Here is a 15,538-nt window from a genome sequence, read left to right as displayed (position 1 = left end):
GGATACTATTGGCCAACAATGGTGAAGGACTGCATTGACTTTGCTAGAAGATGTCAAGCATGTCAATTTCATGGCAATTTCATCCATCAGCCTCCTGAACCATTGCATCCAACTGTGACTTCATGGCCGTTCGATGCTTGGGGTTTGGATATAGTTGGACCACTCCCAAAGTCTTCTGGTGGACACATTTTCATTTTGGCGGCGACAGATTACTTTTCAAAGTGGGCTGAAGCGGTTCCTCTAAGAGAGGTCAAAAAGGAGAATGTAGTAGATTTTATTCGCTTGCATATCATTTATCGGTATGGAGTCCCGCGGTATATCATCACCGATAATGGTAAGCCTTTTTGCAATGTAGCAATGAACAAACTTTGCGAAAAGTTTCATTTCAAACAATACAATTCGTCCATGTACTACGCTGCTGCAAACGGACTCGCTGAAGCATTCAACAAGACCTTATGTAATCTGTTGAAGAAAATCGTGGATAAATCGAAAAGGGATTGGCATCTTCGGATTGGAGAAGCGCTTTGGGCATACCGAACCACTTTTCGAACTCCCACACAAGCAACCCCATATGCGCTTGTATACGGTGTTGAAGCTGTTCTTCTACTTGAGTGTCAAATACCCTCGCTAAGAATTGCAATTCAAGAAGGGCTCAGTGGAGAAGATAATGTTCGTCTTCGCCTCGAGGAATTAGAAGCACTCGACGAAAAGAGATTGGAAGCTCAGCAACGGATTGAGTGTTATCAGGCTCGCCTTTCAAAGGCATTCAATAAGCACGTTCGACCCCGCTCTTTTCAAATTGGAGAGTTAGTGCTCGCCGTTCGGAGACCAATCATTCTCACTCATGGGGGACAAAGAAAGTTTACTCCTAAGTGGGATGGTCCATATGTCATTCGAGAAGTATATACAAATGGCTCATACAAGTTGGTTGCTGAAGATGGATTAATGGTTGGCCCCATCAATGGCAAGTACCTAAAAAGGTACTATGCATAATCGGAACCGCGCGATGCTCCTGGCCCGCATGAGCTAAAACTGTGGATGGCAACCACCAATGGTGTAGTATGTGGTAAAACTGCTGAAACACTCCACCAAATCTAAGGTGGTAAACAAATAGATACTCCTGGCCCGCATGAGGTTAAAATGTGAACGGCAGGAACTACGTGTGACTTGATTCCCTTGTTGGGATACGTAGGCAGCTTAGAGGGCAACTTCTAAGTTCAGTTACACCACTCCAAATCAAATCCTTGTTTCTTGAAAAAAAAAAAAACCTTTCTTTTTCTTTGAGATAAAATGCTAAATTTAAAAGTTCTTTTCTCTTAAAAAAAAAAGAGATAAGAAATAAAAAGCATTTTATTATTAGAAAAAAAAAGAAGAACTCATTACATAAAGAAAATGATAAAAGAATTCAAGAAAAGAAGGACATGGTGGAAAGTCTAAATATCAAATTTGTATTCCACTACAGCTACTTTATATGATTCAAGTGCAGACTTCATGTCTTCAAGTTCCTTCACAGCATCATCAGTCAAGATGCTAGTATTTTCAATGGAAGATAGCTCATCATGTGCTTGGGTTATTTCGGTTTGGATCTCTTTGAAAGTTTCATGCTTTTGATCGATAGTTGAGCTGATTGCCAAGCTTTGTTTCTCCAAATTGATGAGTTCCTGTTGTAGAACCTTCTTCCTGTCTTCAATGGACTGCAACTTTTCTTCAAGACTTTGCAGATGACAAGTTAGTTCTTCTTCCTTTGCCTTAACTCTCCCGAGTTGGACGGTCGTTTTGGAAAGGAGTTCTGCGTGTGTTTCTTTGCTTATCCTTTCCCACGATGAAGATGCTAAAAGATCATATGCCTCCGCCTTGGCAAACAATTCTATCAAGTGGTCTTTTAAAGGGAGACCATTGGTAGGATCCGTTCTTGTGATTTCTGCAATGATTTCCTCTACACACTCTTTTAAAGAAGAGATCTGATCAATTGGAGTGTCAAGAATCTGTCCGCGAAAATCCATCCACAAACTTTGCAAGTACTTTCTTCGATGCGCCTGGATCAATTTTTGACCATGAAATTCTGAAACCAATGCTACCTTAGGTTTTTTTCGGATTTCATGCAAATTAGTCAGCTCCTTCTTTGACAAGGCACCTCTACTGGGGGCAAGTTGTTTTGGGATGCTGATAACGACTTCGTCACCTTTCTTGTTTGAAATTATAGCATCAGTCTCAAGTTCAATTGGTGAGTTGGTACCAAGATCTTCTTGATGGAATTCAAGAAGTGGGGGCTGAAAAAAAAAATGTTATGAGAATAAAAAAAAAATTTGAAAAAAGGGGAGAGATGATTACCTTAAGTGGCGACACTCCAACCGACGGTGGTGAAAAGGAAATTTCCTCCAAATCAGAAGATATCCTCTTCTTCGATCGGTTCCAATGACGGTCTTGGCTACTACTGCCACTCGCCAACGAATGGGCTCCTCTTTGGGTAGATTCGATGCCCTGAGCTTGAGTCCCTTCTTGTTCTATAGCCTCGAGAGAATCACGATCGTCCATCGTTTCAATTTCGACATCTCCCTCTGTATGAGTCACTGATAAAGATTTTGAAACCTTGGGCGGCATCTTCTTTGCTGGAATCACTGGTTGCGCCTCTTTGATGGCCTGTCGAGAGTCCTTGGAAGACTTATTTCTTGTAACAACGTTTTCCAAGGGGCTGCTAATGGTTTTGTTCTTCCGCAAGGTGGATGAGGTAAGACCCGTTACAATCTCTATAACTCCATCATATGCACTGGCTCATTGGCGGAGGTAACCTTACCCTTCTTCACTGATTGCTGAGGGATCTTAACGGTGAATTTTAAGGGAGTTGAAGAGACACTATTTGACCGAGTCGACCACCAGGCATCATAGTCTTTTGTGATCAATGGATGCTTCCTGTGCATGGGTATAGTCATCCGAGACCGCGTCTGCGTGCGAACTGAGGAATCCCATAGTTGAATAGCTTCACCTAAGGTATAAGTGTGAGTGATCTCTTTCAAGTTGTTGGGGATGTCCTGACAAAAATCGAATTGCCTGCTGAACCTGCAAGGATTATATTTTTCAGTAATGAAAGTATTGTCCTTACGTAGAGTTAAATGGCAAGAGCGTTGACTAATGAAGTAGCTCGTGAGTCTTGATGATAAGGATCCGTCATCGATCAACGCCTTTTCTTCATTCTCAGTCCAGCACGATTTAGGAAGCATCAAAGGATTCGTTTCTTTGAAAATTTCCTCAGCTTCCAATTGGCCATAAAATATTGCCATTTTCTCACCACTAAATCTTGTCATGCGCGCGTGGTGGCTACTCACTTGATGGTTTTCATAATATACATCGAAGTATTGGCCAATCCAAGCATAGACGTAATGGATTGGAAAAGTTACCCCACATTCTCCAAGGTTAGGGGCGTGGACGATCTCCCTCAACCCATGATATATGCTCGCAAGGACGGGAATTGCAAGACAAAATCTTTTCCCTGTAGCCATTAAGCATGCAACCTTGAAGACACTTGGGCGAATACGGTCGACCTTTTTGCTTGGCAAAAGGAACTTGCAAATCCAACACGCTATGAATGCCGCAATATAGGTTTCCTTTCTTAGAGACCCTGGGATACCCAGGGTGTCAAAAGGGACATTGAAGTCGTATCGGCGAGGTCGTAAGGCTCCACGCTTCCAGGCAAGGTCGTATTTTTGTAAGTCATTTTTGGTTTAGATGTAGTCTTTCTTCTATTCGCTCTACTCGGAGGAGCCCTATACCTAGCCTCTCCTTTGAACCAGAAGCGAATCCAGTCCTTCATCCATACCCCTTGGTCATTCGTCCAGAGGTGGTAGTAAGCCGAAAAAAGATGCCTGCAACTCTCAGGGAGAAGTGGTTTCCCTTCTTTGTCACGAGTGAGGAGCTCCCACGCCGAAGGAACGACTTCATCGAAAAACGTGCCATCGATTGAAAGGCCACCAAGTCGATAAAGGTCCCAAAGTGTGATGGACAACTCCCCAACGGGCGTATGAAGTGTGTTCGTCGAGGGACACCAATATTTGAAGAAGGCTCGCAAGATATTTTCACAGCGGTCGTAGGAGTATCTCGACGCGTAGACGGCTTCAAATATGCCAGCGCGTGTGAGTATGTCTTTATACCTTCCAAGCATGTCCTCAACCCACTCCCAATAATGGGAGGTGAAGCACGCCTCACCGAAGAATGACGAAGGGGTTTTCCATGTAGCTTTGTCAACATTGAATCTCACGAACGGAAGAGTGAATTTGGCTATTTCTGGATCTCCATTGTGAAGTGACGAGTTTAATACGACCACTTCTTCTTCCCTCGATGTAGTGGAGAAAGTCGACGGTGCCACCACTTCCTTGGTCCACTTGCTAGTCCAATCTTCGAGATGAAAGCATTCGTCAAGGGGTATAAAAGATTCGGCGAGCGCCCCAACAGCTGGTTTATACACATGTAGCGACAAGCTCTTTGATTGAGGCCCTCCCCTTTCATCCGTCAATGAGATATGGGGCAATGGCGTGGCATAGTCCTTGATTTGCATGCTTGCTGAAATTGGGTAAGAGAAAATATTAGGTGACGAAAGAAAATCCTTACAAGACTTTGGTAATTGAATTACCTAATTGGTTGCTTTCTTCAAATTCCCGAATTTGTTTCAACCTCCTTTTCGGGCACGAGGTGGGCTCTACAAGAGAACAAGTTAGTAAAATTGAGATATTGACATGGGATGAAAAAATTTTTTTTAAGGTCAATGTTTTAGCGAAAAGAAGGGGAAAATTGTTGCTCAAGTATCATGTTTGGTACTTTCTTAATAGATGAAAAAAAAAGCCAAAAAAAAAAAATTTTAAGAAAATTGAGATTAAGTTGTCAGCCCTGGGGGATAGTTCAAAAAAATAATATTTTGAGCCAATCTTCATTCTCAAATAATACTTAAAAGGCATATATGATCTCGAATAATATTTAAAAAAAAAAAAGAAGAAAGAGAAAGGGAAAAAAAAGGGCGCCACAAATAATATTTCGAGCCAATCTCCATTGGGTCAATTTTAGTCTTTCAGTCGAGACCCGAGCTTCATTCTCAAATTATATTTTGAGAAAATATTTGGTAAAATCGTGGGGGCTCGAAGCGTCTCAATTGACTAAAGCTTCTTGTAATAATTAACTATTGCAAGTAAAAAGTGGTGGAGCCGCAAGTACCTGGGAAGCGAAGGATTCTTCTTTTGTAACCAACAGATGACTACTAGCTCTGGCGGCAGCGGCAATTTGTTGATGCGGCAATTTGCTCAAGTGCAACCAATGGATAACGATTAACGCTTGCGGCTCGGCAGCGGTGATAACCAACTGCAAATTGTCTCTATTGATCAAAGGCCACTTTGCTTGGTTAGATGACCATGAAGTGTCGAGGTTCCAACGCGACTTGGTAGAGCTACTTATGTTTAAAAAAAAAAAAAAAAAAAAAAAAACCATGCAAGGATTCATATGCTAACTACTCACGAGTTTCGGGATTTGGGAATCATGTTATCCTATAATGAGTCGATGGTTCAGATTCGTAAGTTTGAGTTATGGCAGCTTAACATGCAGGTTTCAAGTTATTCATCGATTAATCCGTATGAATGGTACCGTGAACTCAAGAGGCATATTAGATTCATGCATGAAAGCTATTCTGGCTGGGATAATATAAGAGCAAGCGTGTCCATGGATAAATTGAAGGCCTGGGAGTTAGTTATATAATAAAAAAAATTTTTTTTGAACTCTACCAGAGAAGAAATCCACCCATAGCTTGGGAAGTAGTGCATACCTTAAAACAATTCAAGGGTAGCTCAGCAAGAGTGTCGACCGAAATTGATCAGTTGAAAAGGTAGCAGAGCCAAGCAAATTAGCAAACAATGAATGACGGCAACGGCAAGCAGAGACGTAGCAGCAATCCAGCAACGCTAGTGGAAAGAAAGAAAAAGAAACGAGGGAGAGTTTGTCTTCGAACTGTGGGTAAATTGATGCCTCAACCATTGCATATTTATAACAGATATGCATCCTATATTCAAGAAGGATTCTGGTCAGAAGTGTTTCAATTTAAAACACCAAAGGACTCATTGTTCGAAGTACTTGCGGTTTAGCAGGCTAATTTATCGAGCCGAGGAAGTTTACTCGCAAAAGGAATCTGGTTCTTCCTGCTTTGTATAATGGGACGAAGAGAAAGGATGAAATGCGAAGCTCTTGTTCTCACGATTGGCTTCCTCTGCGAATTGGATTCTCAGCATTGGTGTCAGAGTGCTCCTTGAGTTCCGAATGTGATCAGCGAAGAAATTAATTATCTAGTTTATCAGTGGTGCAAATCCTGACTTCAAAGGATTGAATACTACAAAGAACGGAGTCAGTCTGAAGTAGGAGACATAAAGCTGTTCCGTATGATGATTCGGCTTGGATGCATGAATTGGTGATGCTCCACGTAGCTATCCTATATGATACAAGACACTGCTATAAAATTTGCAAAGCGTGAAGTTTGGAAGCGGTGGAGTTCCGTGGTTCCTATGACTTCTATGATCAATTGGGTTTCTATGACTTCCGTGTGAGATTGGTAAGCAAGATGCATGGAAGTTCACTTGGATTCCTAGGATTTCATCTTTGAAATGGCTTGCACGTGAATGATCAGGCATGTAATATGCAATGTCCCACAAATCAATACATTGGGCTTTCTTGAGGACAAATGGTTATAATTAAAATTGGTGGCTACTTTATCACCCATTCAGAGGTCATGGCATTGCTCCTGGAGTTGATGGTCCGACAAAGCCTTGGCATGATCCTGAAATTGATATAACTAATGTTGCATGAATTGGTGGATCCCACATGGCCATCTTATGAGCAAAGCTCACGAATTGATATACGAAGTGCAAAATTTTGAGTAAAGCTACGGGATTGCATTGGGAAATTGAAAGCTAGCCATGCATGACACTGGACTACGGAATTGCATGGGGAAATTGATATAAGGTGGTCCGGCCTCGGGAGATTGAAAGCTAGCAATCTTGGAAATTGAGCTCAATAGGGGATGCATTGCTGGTATTCCACGTAACTATCATATGTGATACAAGTAATTGATATGAAGTTTGCAAAGCTTGAAGTTTAGCCCATTTATGGGTTTCACTTGAAAACTAATATGTCAGTGGTGTTCAAATTGAAGCAAAAAAATATGTGTCAAAACTTGTCCGTTCAAAATTTGCTCCGATATCCAGCAGTCACGCACAAGTTTCGAGAGGGCATTTGTAGACAGTGGAATTTTAATTAAATTCTAAAAATTACCATTGGTCTATTAAATATTTTTGTCCAATCGGATATTGCCATATGGCATGTACACTTGGGAAAAATTGGTTATTAAATGGCCAATTATATTTCTCCACGTGTCAAGTTGAGGTGTTCCAAATCAATTCAAATTGCAGGGATATCTCCACCAACCAAATCATATCATATCACATGTTTATTGGATAAATATCTAAATATTTATTCCTTATTAAAGGGATAATATTTAGAGTTGGTTAATCCAAGTATATTTCTTATATACTGCAATAGCCTGGCCAGTCAAACGGCGCCACGTCACGTGTCCCCACGAGTTTGGCCGATCGAGGAATTACTTATCTCTTTATTAATAAATATAAAATGAAGAGATAATATTTGACTAGTACAGTCCTAATATGACTGCACGTCTTGCAAGACAAGTAAAGTAGTACACAGGTTCTCAACCTCTACCTCTTGCTACAACTATAAATAGAGGTCTCTCAACCAAATTAAAGACACACACACACAGATACACAGAGATATCAAGAAGCAACTCATACACTCAAATATCGAAGCTTCAAGCTACGAAGGGTTGGATCTTCAAGTTCTCCAAGTCTTCCGCATATCAAGGCTTGAGCCTCTAAATATTTTCAAGCCCTTCAAGTCGTCCATATCAAGATTTGAAGGAACCGGTGGTGGATCCAAGAACAAGCTGCGAAGCCCTTGGATTGGTGTTCGAGGAGAAGAATCGAAGGAAGCTCTCCATAAGTTCGAGAAACTTCCAGAGATTGTACCTACATATTTTTCTAAATTTATATAGTACATATTTGTCGTGTATTTCTTTTTCTTGTCGTTTTGCAGACTCGAAATTTTTATCGCGTACAGTGGTAACTAAAAATAGGTGATTGTTTGGCTGCCTTATACTTCTTTTTCTTTCTTCCTTTTTGGATTTCCTTTGTTTACACAACTTTGTTACAATTCCCATCTTTTTTAAATATTCTTTTGTATTTGGTGACGTTAAATGTGCGAGAGAGTTCTTTGATCAGATGAGTGAAAGGGATGTCGTTTCATGGAATTCGATGATTTCGGGTTATGCTAAAACTGGGGACGTAGCAAATGCGAGAGATTTATTTATGCAGATGCCAGAGAAGAATGTGGTGTCTTGGACTTCAATGATCAAGGCATATGCTGCTGCTGGAGATCTCCAAACAGCAAGAAAGATTTTCGAGATGATGCCCGAGAAGAATCTGGTTTCTTGGAACTGTCTGATTTCGAGCTACGCACAGAATAAACAATTTCAGGATGCACTGCACCTCTTTGAGCATATGCGAAACCAAGGTGTGGCAGCAGATGGATTTACATTTGTTTCAAATTGCAGAAACTCTTAGAAGATAAAAGTGTTGTAAAAAATAGCCAAAACAATGTTAGCTAAAACTAATAAAAATAAAACTTGAGTCGTGTTTAATAGCACTTTTCTAAGAAATTATTTTAGGAAGTTGAAATATTTCACCAAAATTAAACAAGTCTTCTTTTTGTTATAAACAAAAAGGATCATAACTAGCAAACGTTGTTATAAACGTTGTGTAAATTACACCTCAACTCCTATGGTTTAGCTCTTTTCCTCATAATTCTCTAATAGTTTTAAAAGTTATATATAATCCCCTCATTATTTGAACTATAACGGAGTCAACTAAAAAGTATCAAAAATATCGTTATGTAAAGTTAAAAATTATTTGTTAACCACATGGGCGGTTATATATATTTTAAAAATTATAAGGGGTTTTTTTGGTAAAATACTAAATTATAAGGGGATTATGTGATAAAACACAAAATCACAAGGGGTTAAATTGTCATCCATATTAGGTTTATATATTAAGTTTTTAAATAAGGATAATCTCGATATTTCTCTAGGTTCTGTTATAGATGATTATTTTCCTCGTTTTTACACTTTAGTTCAATTATGAGAGGGTTATGTATAATTTTTGAAATCACATGGGTGGTAACCTGTACTTTACCCTAAAAAACAAAAAAGAATATCAAACGCATGCGAATATAGGAAAGTCATCTTAATGAATAGACTTAACGGTTGGATTGGAGATAATGCTAAAAACGAAAAAACAAATGAAGAGACCAAAACAAAAATTTTTTTTTTCTTCCTAAATTGAATACAATAGCCGACAGTGAAGGAAACGGGTTAGCCTTGTCTCTCAAGTGAACTGCCTACGCTATTTGTCTCCCAAGTGAACTGTCCATTCTTGTCATTTAATAAACTCAAATCCTAATCACATCTGGAAAACGATTTCAAGATTTTATACTCCCTTTGATATCTAATTTCAGCCAGCCTCCAGTAAATTGCATACTAGCGTTCCTTTTTTTTTTTCCCCCTAATTGTTCATAGCCCTTCAGTGATTGTTTTTCACTTGCAAATTAATCTATAGGTCTAAATAATGGAGTCACCAATATGGTTGCCACCATTGAACGCTCACAATCAGTACGTTATATCCGTGAAAGCATCACAGCCGGGGCAGGCCGAACGTGATGATCAAACACTTGAATTTCCTCACTTTGCAATCCTGATCAAACTTTCTGTAATTTTCTTCTCAGACAATGTCAGTGCAAATGAGAGGTGCATCGAAGGCCTGAATATGGAGAAATATTTCAGTATACCCTGTCATGAAGTAACCGCAGTGTCCGGGTGGGAAGCCATATCATCTATTCTGCATGACATGAAAATCCCTTTTGAGTTCGATGGAGCGATCTGGAGACAAAAGCTGTTAAACGAGGCAACAAGAGACGACAAATTGACCGACAACTCAGATTTTCTTGAAAGAATCTGGCTATTTCTCCTGTGCATGAAGGAACAGGCGCATAATTCCGGCAAGAAGAAATTGCCTTTCAAGTTAGAGATAGAGAAGATGGTTACAATACCCGACCATGAACTCAAGGAGTGGAATTCTTATTATAAGGATAAGAGAAGTAATGATCCCAATTTTGAGAGGGAATTTCAAGAAGCAATTAGAAGACCAAGAACGGATGAAGAATTGATTTATGAAACGACTCTTCTATCTAGGGGAGCAACCAAATCGTCAATTCAAGCATTAGAGGTGGTAACCCTTGACGATGGTTTGAGTTCAAGAAGTTATTGTTGTATCTGTCTAGATGAGTCGAAGGTGGGAACACAAGAAAATCGACTGCCTTGCTCGCATATTTTTCATAGAGATTGTATTTCGAGGTGGTTGTTAACGAGTAATATGTGTCCCTTGTGTAGGTCAACAATTAATGATTGTATTCACATCTCCTAAAAAACTTCAAATTGATTCAATCTCTTCAAATTCTTGAAGATTTGTAATGCATGAATGCAGAACATACATATCTGATTATGTATTCTTTTTTGTTCTTTGTCCTGGAAACAATACCTGCAGCCACCTTGGGAGTTTTTTTTTTATCAAATTTTAACAATTAAATAGCTCGTTTCGCTCTCTTTAATTTTCCTTCCCTCAAGTCCAATTGATCAAGATTAGGACTGGTGTTCTTCGTGCCAACTAAATCCTTTGACCTTTTAGTATTGTCCAAGGACTTCAACCAGATGGGCATGTAGATTTATGGCAACTTATTGAGACCCAATCCAAATATTTGGTACCTTTTGGTCATGGTCTGACTTTTCATTCCCAAACTTCAAAATTTTACAAAATTTCAAACCAATGGCATCCTATTAGATGTATTAACTCCAATAAAAAAAAGTTTATTACCTCAATGAGTCCAAGAGTTGTACGTGCTAATAACAACAATTAATGCACAAAGGTCTACCCTCACTTGCGGGAAAGGACCTTTCCAAGCTCAATAAAAAATACTATAATTGGTTTAATTGGTAAGAACGGATCACTTTTTCAATAAGTCATGTATTCAAATCAGCTAAGTGCGAAATTAATTGGATACATAGATTGGAGCAATTTCTCAAAATAAAAGATAGAACAAAAACAATGGAAGAAAAAAGCAAATCAAGATATAAAAGGTACATATAAAACTTTCCTGAATACGGTGGATGACATTGAAAAAAATACTTTATCCTTGTTGACAAGTGAACTACTAACTCTGAGTGTGTGTGTGTCGAGTATGTGTAAATAGGAGATTATTTGAGATAATATTTTGCAAAAAATATATATATATATAAACTAAATTTTTTTTAAAAAAATTTGTGATGCAAGTAAATAAATTTGTGCAAATAATAAACTAACCAAATAATTGCTCTATTTTCTCATGGAAACAAAGAAATCCCATACATAAATTCCATGGGTTTTTTTAATAGGTGTCCATTAGGTATTCGTTAACACACCTAAAATTCGCTTAACACATCATGTATATATATATAACAATAATTATTACCCTCAATTGCATTTATATACTTTTCCCATTTAATCTTATATTTCCAAGATTATGACACCTAAAATATACTTTAACGAGTGTTCAATGGACGCTCGTTAAACAGACCTAAACACCATTCTTGTCATCTAATAGGCTCAAATCCTAATCACATCTGGAAAAGAGATTTCAAGATTTCATACTTTCGTGTACATTCTTAGCAAGCCCCAAGATTTACATACTACCTTTTTCTTTTCTCTTTTTTTTTCCCCTTCCAAATTGTTCAAAATCCTTGAAACTAAAATCGTTTTCAACTTTCAAATTGATCAAGGTCTAAATAATGGAATCACCAATTTAGTCGCCACCATTGAATAAACGCGATCAGTACATTGTACAAGTGACAGCATCACAATCAGATGAACGTGTTGATCAAACACATGAAAAGGGATATTTACTACTGATAATGAAATTCTTGCAGGTATATTACTCTTAACACCTTCAACTTAAGGCACAGATAGATTTGTCTGGGCATGCCTATATGGTGTTTTAATTAATTGACCAAAATTCAAAAGAACTATCCCACTACAAAAACAGAATTAATACCCAACAAATTAATAATAATAATAATAATAATACTTCAGAACTACCGACTTTGATCTCGAAGCATCTGTCGTCAAGACTTTCTAAATTAACACTGAATGGGATTCAACTTCCAAGAACCAAAATTGTTCAACTATTGCCTTTACTGAAGTTCCATCTCCAAAACAAATTAGGAATGACAAAACCGTTGATAGATACTTGTGCATATATCGATACACAGATCATTATCCTTGAAAACATCAAAGCTCGTCAATCGAAAAAAAAAAATCAAGAAAACAAACCCTCCCAGAGATATCTTTCTTGCTTTCTTCTAAGATTTTCTCCAACTTTTCTGAAAAACATTCAATATGTCACTACCAGGTTGGCTGCCGCCAGTCAATTCTCCTCATGAATATGAAGTAATAACTGAGGCTGGTGCAGATCTCCCCGATTACAATCCATGTCTTCCGTTTCCTTTATATGCAATCAAGATTATCATCTCCATCGACTACAAGTCGGCTAATGAAAGAAGCATTCAAGGCTTTTACCGTGAGGAACAGCTTGATATTCCACTGCACTATATAGCCTCAAAATCAGTCTTCACAGAAAGAGTAATATACATGCTTGCTAGTGATGAAACGTTGCTTCCATTCGACATAGATATCGAAGGAACGGCTATTTTTGCTTATGATTTTGCATGTTGGACGAGGGAACAATTAAGCAGTATCGATCCTGCAAGCTACAATATTCTGCCTTTTACATTAGAAATCAGAAAAGAAGTTAAAGTCCCAGATAGCGAGCTCAAGGAATGGAATTCTTGGTATGATGACAAGAAGAAGAATGACCCCAATTTCGAGAAGGACTACAAAGAAGCAATTAGCAGGCCGCGAACGATTGAAGAATTGACGTACGAAACAAGCACAAGGTTTGGAGCAACAAGTCCATCATGCATTAGAAAACTGGAGGTGGTGAGGCTAGAGGGTTGTAGTTCAAACAAGTCTTGTCCAATTTGCTTGGAAGACTTGGTTCTGGGATCAGAAGTCACTCGTTTGCATTGCTATCATGTCTTCCATGGAGATTGCATTCGCAAGTGGCTACAAGAGAGTCATATGTGCCCCTTGTGTCGTTCTGAATGTCCTTGTGTTTAGTCCAGATTTATTAGCAGATATGATTGCAAAGTTTGTTTGTAAAATTCTCACACTTCAAATTAATTTCTGTAATTGTTGGACATGTACATAAGCTTGGATATGAAGATAGGGAAAGCGTCAAATACAATAGGTACCAATAGTTCAATAGCATGAACTATTAATGTCGAGTTAAAAATGTGATACCCACAATGACAAGGTAGAATTTCTCATAATGATATTTTTCTTTTTCATTGTTTTATGGAAATTAATTTCTTGCATGTCATTTATAGGTTAATCTTGAATCTTGATTACATGCTACTATGTCGAACCAAAAGTTTTCCATACTTTACAATTTATTTTTTTCAAGTGAGTCTTACAAGAGAACAAGGAAAATTGGAGAGATTGGAGAAATTTTATCTTGAATCAATGACTTTGGCAACTCGAATAGTTGACCTTTGAACAATGAAAAAGCTTCAAATTAGATTGTGGAGCTTACTAATTCCATATTAAATACAATCCAAATAAGATTGTGTGTCCTTATTTGTCTAATTGGTAATATTTCATTAGTCAAAAGGTAACTACGGATAAAATTTCTAAGGGTTGAAAGTTCAGTTAGGGACTAATATTCTTACTAGTTAAGTTAGGTTTTGAGGACTAATATAGGATTGCAAATCTAATTTGAAAAATTGTCATAATAAGAATTAATTTTTTGAAATTAATGTACACATAACATTGGAGATGTTATAAATATGTAGATTTTGTACTAAAAATTAATTGCAGCAGCATTGCTTCTTCAAACTCATGACACTTTGCTCTGCATAGGAGAAACAAAAGAGTTCAGTCGCCAAAACCGCATTGGAGTAGGACTAACTATTTAAATGTCAAAGTATCTCTGCAAATTGCATATTTATAGTCGTTCCCCCTTAATAGACTCAGATAACTCAGAAGCAAAACGAATTAAACTGTGTGCTACCCCATTTAATTTGCATCGCTCTTTAAGTCTTAACCCACTGAGTCTTGCATTGGTTTCTATTGCACAACCTCTAGACTTTGAACTCCTGGGAGTTTCTGAGATTTTACAGAAAATAAACTCACCCTCGTAATTACGAACAACCACCCCCCACGCTCGCTGCTCCCAAATTTGTAAAGGTTAAGTCCACTTTGCACCTTTTAACTATATTCAATTTCCTACTTTGGTCTTTAAACTATAAAATGGGACTCTTTAGTCATTAAATTATAAAATTTGTCCCATTTTAATTCATAAAGGCATACAATCTATTCCACTTTAATTTTTAAATTATAAAATCTATCTCATTTAAGTTCTGAAATTATAAAATCTGTCTCACTTTTAGGGATTGATGTGGGTGACCACTCCACACGAAGGAATGGTGTGGGGGGGAGATTTGGGGAGCAAATGGGTAGGGGATGGGGGAACATATCCCTGCCACCCTGGCCTAAATTTTAATATAGTATAACAACTATGTATATTTTTATATGTATAATATGGAGGGAAGGTTGGAACTTCCACTTACAAAAAAAAATGTATAATATGAAATAAATGCTATGTTATTGTTATTATATAAATATATTTATATGAATTAAATAATATATTATGTTGTTATGATAAAGTAAGAGTCCGTTTGGATTCAAGAGTTTTTTAAAAAACTATTTTGTCTTTCAAGTTTACAATAATAAACTCTAAAAGAAACTCCAAAAACAACTCCAAAAAACGACACATCTCAAATATACTTTAAAAAAAATTAAAAACCCCCTCTTTCTTCTTCACCTATCACCCACCACTAGGGATGTAATCGAGCCGAGTCGAGCTCGAGTATCACTATACTCGAGCTCGACTCGACTCATACACACAGAGGCTCGAGCTCGACTCGAGCTCGATCGAGCCAAGAAAATCGATACTCGAAGATCGACTCGAAGAATTTCCTCAGGCTCGAGACTCGACTCGATAAGGCTCGATCTTTAATCGAGCCTTATCAAGTCGAGCCTTATCAAGCTTTTTGACTCGATTTGACGAAAAAAACAGATCAAAGGTGATGTTTTGGGAAGAAGTCCAACAGAAATGAAAACTCAGGATGTTGATCTGAGACCATCATAACCAATGCCTAGAAAGTTCTACAGTGCAGCATTTCCCCAAAGAAGAAACCATTTTTGCATTTCTCAGACGTGCAAATGCAGCAAGCAGGCTA

Source organism: Coffea eugenioides, chromosome 8, assembly GCF_003713205.1.
Source record: "Coffea eugenioides isolate CCC68of chromosome 8, Ceug_1.0, whole genome shotgun sequence".
NCBI classification, from domain to species: Eukaryota; Viridiplantae; Streptophyta; class Magnoliopsida; order Gentianales; family Rubiaceae; genus Coffea; species Coffea eugenioides.
This window is presented reverse-complemented; position numbering follows the sequence as displayed.